The sequence below is a fragment of the Aplysia californica genome, unplaced genomic scaffold (genome assembly GCF_000002075.1).
Source record: "Aplysia californica isolate F4 #8 unplaced genomic scaffold, AplCal3.0 scaffold00157, whole genome shotgun sequence".
In the NCBI taxonomy this organism is placed as follows: Eukaryota; Metazoa; Mollusca; class Gastropoda; order Aplysiida; family Aplysiidae; genus Aplysia; species Aplysia californica.
The window spans coordinates 1,063,652-1,073,480 of NW_004797427.1; positions in this window are offsets into that span (position 1 = coordinate 1,063,652).

Genomic DNA, 9,829 nt, shown 5'->3' on the forward strand with positions numbered 1-9,829 from the left:
CAAAAATGTGCGCTTTCCAAATATGACTTTTCTTGCCTTCTTATTTTAAAAAAAACTTTCTATTGTTTTCTGCCAATGTGAAGTATTCAAAGCCTTTCATGTGGCCAAGGAACTATGAATTCCCATTTTCGGGCTCGTTTCTAACAGCATATAATATAAAATAAATACTTTTTGTGTTACATACTAACTAGTCTAGTTCTAGGTATGTTTCATTAATCCAAAAAGAAATCAATTTATTTTTTGCAATTTGTGTCCAAAATACTACTCTCCTCATTTTTCTTACAAAAAACAGTTATGCTATTTCCAAGTTTATTTTATCGGGCTATTACATGTGTAGTATTAAAGTGTGCTGTTCGCCCTGCATGCTCCTGGGAATATACATTATCTGGAGTATCAGGCTTTCTGTTAGGATGCGTCACATTCACTTCTGGTGGTTTCAAAGCATCTCGACTCTTAAACAGCCTACATTGTGTTCGTGGGGGCGCAAAACACTGACAAAAGTACCGCCCTTTGAAAGTAGAAATGTAGTTTGTTCTAAGTGTGAGATAGCAAAGATACATGTGAGAAAAGCACAATTGTTAACCCACTCACCCTCCCACCCACCCACCCACACAAACACACAGACACACACACCCGCACTCACACACACACACATACACTAACTCACACATACATACACACATACACACACACACACACAAACGCACGCACACACCTGCACTCACACATACACACATATTATGTACACGAACACATACGAATGCACATTCACACACGTACGCACACGCACAGAGGCACAAAAAATATTACGTGAAGCCTATTTCCGTAAGAAAACACTACAAAAATTAACTAGAAAGACTTTTTGTGGTATGTGCTTCTGAAATATGGGAGTCAAACTTGTGGAAGAAAATGTCTCCGAGGTGCGAAAACTCCTTTTTGTGTTTGCTTTCTGTTAGTTTTCTTTTTTTTTCTCTCTCTTTATCTTTTCTTTATTTTCTCTTTTGAGCGTGTATAATCTTTCTGTGGTCACGTATCCCCTCAAACGATTGGTTTAACGAATTCCCAATAGATAAAGGAAATAATTTGAAATATCATTTTAAAGCATGCCCCCCCCCCCCCAAAAAAAAAAAGAAAGAAAATGAAAAACATGAAACAAGTCCATTCTGCACTGAGACCCAACATGACTACATCACTTGGCGATGTCTCCCTTTTCCATCTCTCTAGACATAAAAAAACCCACCACCAAATCCCGCCCCGACTTGAACCCTAGCCCAGAGCCAGGAGGCAAACGAGCAGGGCTTAGGCCGAGCGTTTGAACAAACTCCCGAAAACCGGAGACAAACAAATGCGATCGTTGTTTGTTGAGACCGCGGTGGCGGCGACCATGTTTGTGCCGGGGTCTCCACGACACAGCTATTTGTTGACCTGGCGAGCCTCGGAATGAGCAGGATCCAGGCGCGTGAGGCCGGCACGGCGCATGCGCGTTACAGACGCACCTGGGACAGGTGTTGACTCTGTAAGACCTCTGAGGTCGATCCGTGGTCCCGAAAGTAGCGTGCTAGCCTTTGGTGTATGTAGATTTGAAGATGGAAATTAAGAGTCAAAGTCACGCCAATTTGTTCGTGCGTCTGTGAGCCCTCCCACTTCCCCTTTTTCGCTCTCTCTCTCTCTCTCTCTCTCTCTCTCTCTCTCTCTCTCTCTCTCTCTCTCTCTCTCTCTCTCTGCACCCCATTCCCTCTTGTCTCCATTTATTTTCCCCTGTCTCTGACGCCCCCCCCCCCATCCTTACTGTTTCTGATTGGTCCCCACTCTCTTGCACTTTATCTCCCTATCTATCTACGTTGAATATCATCAATCTTATGTCATTATAACATTCTTCAAATGCCTCGCTCATATCAATTCGGGCTACTATTTCTTAGTGGTCCTCGTGGAATATCATCAATCTTAAGACTATTGTCTCGCTCACACCAATTCGTGGTACATGAGGTAGAGCACCCCCCCCCCCCTCTAAAGTTAGAAACGCCATCGGGGTGTATGAAGACCTCCGGACTTCAGAGAAAAGACGCAAACTGAAGTGGCATGGGCGCATTTCACGACCTTCTGGACTGGCCAAGACTATCCTATAGAGAACAGCTCAAGCAGGGAGACGAAGAGGCAGACAGAGGAAAAGAAAGAGAGACGACGTCAAAGGGAATTCTGGAAGTGACTGGTACAACATGATGCGGAAAGCAAAGGAGGGAAGACGCCGGTTGTAACATCCACAGTGGTGCCCAAAAGGTCGGCCAGGATAAGTAAAAATAAAGGATATGAAATGACACGGACAACACGATATATGGTATGGTATGGTATGGTATGGTATGGTATGGTATGGTATGGTATGGTATGGTATGGTATGGTATGGTATGGTATGGTATGGTATGAAAAGTACAGCGTGGTTGTTCAAGAGCCTCAACAAACGAAAATACCTTAGGCATCTCCGGCAAAGGCCCTTCTTCAACACACACACACACACACACACACACACACACACACACACACACACACACACACACACACACACACACACACACACACACACACATACACACACACACGTACGCGCACGCAATACGCGCTCACAAACGCACATACACATAATTATTCACACTGAGTAGCTATTATACCGGAAATATTCGTAACAGTACCAAAGCACACATTTAAACGTGGACACATATGACGTAAAGAAAAATATTCAAAGTTGAAATTGAGAGCAGAAACTATCACATGATCACCAAACAGGGAGTACTGAAAAAAGGGACTAGGAAAATGTGGAGAACTGATGGGAGAAGCAAGATAGAAAAGACAGACAGGACAGTTCAGAGTGCTTTAATCCCAGAGAGAACAGTTCCACATTGAGGCGAGAGAGAGAGAGAGAGAGAGGGAGAGAGAGAGAGAGAGAGGGGGGGGGGGAGAGAGAGAGAGAGAGAGAGAGAGAGAGAGAGAGAGAGAGAGAGAGAGAGCTAGAGAGAAAGGAGGGGGGAAGAGAAAGAGAGAGAGACAGCGGGAGAGAGAGAAAGAGCGTGCTAGAGAGGAAGAGAGATAGAGAGAAAGAGAGAGACAGACAGACAGACAGACAGATAGACTGAGGGAAAGGGAAAGCATTTAAACGGCAGTTGAGCCCAACAGGGATAATGACTAGCCTTGCAGGCTCACACGAAGGCTTGAGTTCGATTCCTGTGAGGTAAGAATTTCTATCAATTTTCTAGGTCTTTCTGCTGAGACATATACCTCTCACTCCGAGTTGGCCCTAACAGACAGGGTCCAAGTCCGTCTACTAAATAATCTAAATTGTGTCGCCAAGCACCTATATTAAAGAAAGATTTTTCTATTTTCTGATCAGCCTGCTTCCTTTTCGCTTTATGAGACTCCTTGTTAGCGTCGGAAGCTAAACAAACTTGCCACCTTGAGATCTTGACAACCTCTGTGCTTGGCTAACTTGAAGTAAAAAGAAAAAGCACACAATTAGAAGAAGATGGTCTGTCAATAGCAGATCATACAAAGTTCCTCTGCACGAAATAGGAAACCAGTTATGGAATGATAAATATTAGCATTAACTATATGAACAATAATAATCACAACAGCAATTCATAATAATAATTTCCGTAATAACAATGACATAATGGCGATTTTTGTTTTTTGTAGGTAGTTCTTCTTTGCCGAAGATGACGATGAAATAGTGCAGCTCATCCTGTGGACACGTGTGTGGCTGTGCAATCCAATCTTGGATGTACAATGTCAGTTGCAGTGGGGACACTGGAATGTCGTGGTTTGGGGCGGTAGATATCGCTGTTTCTGCTGGCAAGACGGACGGCCCTGCGCAGGGCGTTCCTTTCGGTGGCTACTACTACTACTACTACTACTACTACTACTACTACTACTACTACTACTACTACTACTACTACTACTACTACTACTACTACTACTACTTCTACTACTACTACTACTACTACTACTACTACTACTACGATGACGACGACGACGGCTACAACGACGACGACGACGGTAGCCTAGTGGTTAGGCTCTAGGACTCGCAATCGTAAGGTCCAGGGTTCGAATCCTGTCAAGGGCCTGACTTTGTGTCCTTGGGAAAGGCTCTTTGCGCGAATTTTTCTCACTTCACAGAGGTGGAAATGGGTACCCAGCTAAAGACAGTGGACGATTTTGTCAGTTTTATAGTGCTTGAGAGCTTAATCAACTGCTTGCACTGTGTGCTTCCGTGGAAGCTGAGGATGTTTCTGAGTGTTCTCAGAGGGTCTTCTGGGGTAACACTAGTTGTAAAGCGCATAGAGCACGCTCTAGAGCATGGATATGCGCTATATAAAAGCAATTATTTTCAATATTATTATTATTATTATTATTATGACGACGACTACTACTACTACTACTACTACTACTACTACTACTACTACTACTACTACTACCACTACTACTACTACTACTACTACTACTACTACTACTACTACTACTACTACTACTACTACTACTACTACTACTACTACTACTACTACTACTACTACTACTATATTAGGATAGTCATAATAATAATTGTTTACACTGTTATTGCGATACTAATGACAAAAATGACGATGATTATACTAGCCGACAAAATTGTGCTTTTTTCTGCGACATGGAGTTTGAAACTTGATTAATAAATAAATTGAGGGGTCGCTGAAACGATACCAAAAAAATGGCCTCAGTTTTGCTCTAACACGTCATGTTTTCTCTCTGTTGCATAGTTACTGTTTTTGCTGTATACAATTGAATTAGTTAATAACAAATGCCCAATCATGTTCAACGCAAGAAGATAAAATCTAAAAAAGTAAAATATCAAAGCTTTTTTACATTGGTGTAAATCATGTCAATCTCCAATTTTATAATGCGTTGGATACAACATTAAGAAATAGTATATGTACTTACGTTGGACGCAAGATATTCATGATAAAAACTTTCTTTTTCGGGATTTTCTGGAGTGCTCCTATCTTTAAAGCATGTCACTCATCGAATCTGTGATCAGCTTTCTGATTTGGGGGTCACCGAAAACACCAGCCCTTATTAATTTATCATGACTGAAGTTAGGGAAAGCTGAACATATACTTGAAACAGCCCCCCCCCCCCTCTCTTCAAAGCCCAGGGCTTTCACGAATAATTGTTACATCAATCTTAATTTGATATGAGGGACAGGAAAGATGATTTTTTTTCTCTCAAAGCTGGCGGTTCATTGGTGATATTCTTCTCTCTTACTGTTAGGGCTGTCTTCATTGATCTTATCTTTTTATTCCCAATGTGTTTTCTTTGACCATCTTACAGACAATGAGACCTTGGCCATATCTTATAGCCACCCTGTTAATTAAATGAGAAGTTGACCATTTTCAGATCAACACAAATCATTTTAGTTGTGGTACTTGTTTGTATTCAATGCAATCCAGCGCTATTTTATGTGCCTGTATTCTTCTTTAATTTGAACCGAGTAACCGAAAGAACGGACCAAAATGAATTTCCGTTACGGTGTAGCACACACTTCAGACTTCTTTTTGAACTATCTACGAAAAGTCTCCTCTCATTCAGATCGTAGTCAGATAACTCAATGCACGTATCAAACCGGGTACGTCGTTACGGAAGACAAAGTCCTTGTACGTTGCAAAGTACTCTAGTAGGTCATTTTCCTTACTATGATAAAACTGTCTTTGCAACATTTCTAAACGTTTTTTTTCTTTCGGTCTTGAAACCAAAAGTTCTGATAAAGCGTTATCAAATCATTCAATTCTGGATGATTAAAACAACTTGGATTTGAAGTTCACCTCTGTGAAAACTTTGATTTTCACCCGTAAGCACCCTCAATACTGATTTTTTGACATAACCAATCCTTTTTCAAGATTTTTTGGAAATCTTTTAAAAAGAGTGAAAGTCAAAATGGATAGTGGGAGAGCTATATTTTTGTAGGGCATATGTAGAGAAATAGTTTTGTTTTATTACGTTTATAGCACAGGAGTAGAGGCATTATTCAACTTTAATTGATCACTTATTTATTTTGGATAAAAAATCACACATTTTCAGGTTCAACAGATTATTCTGATTAATTCAAGTGGAGTCATAAATCAAACTATAGACCATGCTGTGTGAAAACACCAGAATTTTGACATATTATTGACATAAAGATACCACTTTTTCATAAAGCAAAAACTTGACATGATACGCAAAACTTAATGTCATTTTTTGGAATCAGTGACCTCAAATGAGCTGAAAACAAGTCTAAGTGTGATCTTTTAAGCACAAAGGGGCTATCCCGAAGAAAGCTGTTCTGAGAATATCGAAGATAAAATTTTTGCCCCTTGTTCAGTTTCTTTAAAAGACAAGGAGAATGTTCTCTATAACCAAACAAATGTACCCACCAATGAAACCAAACTTCTCCTATAGATAGTGCAATGATCACTTTTGGTGTAGGTCAATATTTCTGGAAACCCCTAAATCTATGTTAGCCTGTTTGTCCTTAAAAGCGACCAAATCTCAAGCCCACAAAATGTCTTGACCAGTGTTATTGTACCACTTGTAATAAAAATAACAATAATAATAACAATAATGATAATAATATACTCATGATAAGGAGAGGCACAAACACATCATTATCTGAACCCATTATTTACCGTCTCTTGATAGAGAAATACATGTACTACCAAGTTTTTACAAGGGTTACAAAAACTAGTGAAGTAACCACCATACAGGGTAATGTGCAGGGTAAGGACGATGCCGTATTGAGAGTTCAGAGAAATATTTCAACTGGAAATTTTTCTCCTTTTAATAAAAAGCATTTATTTTGTATAGCGCGTATCACCACTGAACAGCACACTCTATACGCTTTACACTATATTATCACCCCAGCAGACCAGAACACTCAGAAACATTCTCAGCTTCCCGAGAAGCATAATGCAGTGCAAACAGCCGATCAAGCGCTCAAACAATAACAGACTGACAAGATCTTTCACGGTCTATAGCTAGGTACCCATTTCAACCTGGGTGAAGTGAGGAAAATTTATATAAAGTGTCTTTTCCAATGACACAACGTCGGGTCCCAAATGGGATTCAAACCCACGACCTTAGGGTTGCGAATCTGAAAGCCTAACCACTAAGCCACCAACGAAACAACTTTACACTCCACGGCCTGTTATGACGATTACTTCCCTTTGTAAAGTAATAGCACATATCGTCTACCGCGGTGTCTATGGTGTAGAGGTTAGGCTCTTTGCTGTCACATGCAGGAGACCCGAGTTCGATTCCCGAGTGTAGAGAAAATGTTTTTCGAGTATCTCGGTCTTTCTGCTAGGATGCTGCATCCCTCTTAGCATGGTTTCTTAGGGTCAGAAGCCCGCCTCCTAATTGATCTAACTTGTGTCGATGGGGACCTAAAACACGGACATTAGGGAAAAAACTTATACTACAAAACTTCTGAAACTGCAGTCTAAAAATCAAGTAATTTTACATTTTATGGATGTAGTCACGGGTGTTGACAACGACAGTTTGCTTCGCTTCTCGAATAAAAACATTTTAAAACAGTTTTTGATCATATTACGACTGTTTAAACTAGATAATCTACTTCTTAACACATAATGGCGTATATATCGTCAACGACAATTTTTGAAGATATATTTTCTTTCATATCTCAAAAGTAAGATCTTCTTTGCGTTCTCCTGCTGGATCTCAGGGGCAGTCGACTGCTAGTTCTTCAACCTTTAGTGCAACTGTTCATACTTATTTTACAGCTTTCCAGTTTCGTAGGGTCTTTGCTTTCAGGCAGACACATTCCGATTGTGACGGTACTCTAACATGTGTTCATATTGACTATAGTATTTTCAGTTTCGGCAAGAAATGTTTTTGAATTTTGCCTGGGTGGCGACAGAAGTTTCCTCTTAACATTAAATTTTGGATCACCAAGAGATCTTTAACGCGGGCAACTTTTTCGCCCCTATTCAAGAAGCCTAGGCGCCAGATCTTACATACCCTGTGATCAAATGTGTAGCTGAAAGACAACAGTAAGAAGGTGTCAGGAGTAGCAGTAGATCATATACATAGACTTGTTTAAAAAAATAATCCTAGACTGTGCATCTTGACATAGTTCTGGTTTACTGTAGAGCTCAGCATTAATGTGATTCAGTTTGGAGCCCAATAATGGGCAAGCGGGGATTTTTGACGTGCACACTTCACTGTTTCGAGACTGGAGTTTTTCTTCTTCATTCGAAGGCTTCGCTATGCAGTTTATATTATAGAGAGCAAAAAAGCGCCGCCATGACAGTGCACGGTCTACGAAAATAATAATATAGTTTAAATCTGTGACCATAACTTGCAATGACATGTATCTGAAGCGTATCTTTGGTTTAGTTAAATTATGGAACGGATAGAACGATAAAACGAATTCTTCTCCTGAACCATCAATGTGTTGCAAAGTTTATAAAACATTTTCTCCAGTGGGAAAAGCCTGTACAATAATTAAAGAGTGAAAAAAAATTGAGGCAACAGAAATGTTCTTTTCTTAGGAGACTGTTGAGAATTTCAAGTAAGGAAGAGAAATCAAATGAGTTAGTGCTGAAAGAAGATTTTGCGGGATGATCATAAATAAGTACAATTCAGAAGAGGGAAATAGAGTTTCTAGGACACTTGTATCTTCATAGAGGTCTTGAACACCTTACTCGCACAGGACAAATAGTAAGTAAAAGAAGCAGTACTAGGCTAAGAATATCCTAGTGTTGAACAGATGGGAGAATGGAAAAGACTAAGATGATTAGTCTTTAATAGAGCTTCCAAGAAATATGAGACGACAAAGAGAAAGAGAGAAAGAGTGAAAGAGAGACAGATAGATAGATAGATAGATAGATAGATAGATAGATAGATAGATAGATAGATAGATAGATAGATAGATAGATAGATAGAGACAGACATACAGACAGGCAGACAGACAGGCAGACAGACAGACAGACAGACAGAGAGACAGAGAGAAACAGAGAGAGAAACAGAGAGAGACAGTGAGAGAGAGAGACAAAGAGACAGACAGACAGACAGACACACAAACAGACAGACAGACAGACAGACAGACAGACAGAATACATTGGAAAACTGCAAAACCTATTAAAGTGCCGAGAATCTGCCCATGTAAAAACACATTACTGCTTGCATTTTACAGAAAAACGTTGATCAAAGGCACGAAAAGTAAAATTGCAGTTGTCAAGTTTGAAAGTCACCACACTTTTCCTTATTACTTTAACCTATGGCAATATGGACTCTCCCACCTCCATCAATCGCAAATATCTCGATATCTATTTAAAATAGGTGAATGTGTTTTCCAAAAAACCCAAAACAACCCCAACCAAAAAAAACCAACCCCCCCCCCCCCCCCCGAAAAAAACACCCCAAAAAACAAGGACAAATGAACAGGTTTAAATACTATACCAAAAACTCTATATGCCTTAAAGTTGACGAGCGCCTGGTTCTGCCGTGTCGTAACAAATATCAGTATTACCATTATTATACGTATGATAATATAACATAATTAAATACAAAACAGATTTAGTGTTTGACCTATTTGGCAGATGCCCGGTTAGAGTCCGAAGCAGACGATGTACTAAGATTCACTGGTTCCAAAAATGTTTCGCGACGCAGTTGAATCAGGTGTTCCCTGATTTAGGGTCATCGCTGTTCATGTCACCTTCAAGCTTGCTTATTTATTTTGTTATTGATGAAAACAAATACTCATTAATCTTGAACAAATGTGGAGATATTAACGATTAAAGGAGGTGGGAGTAGC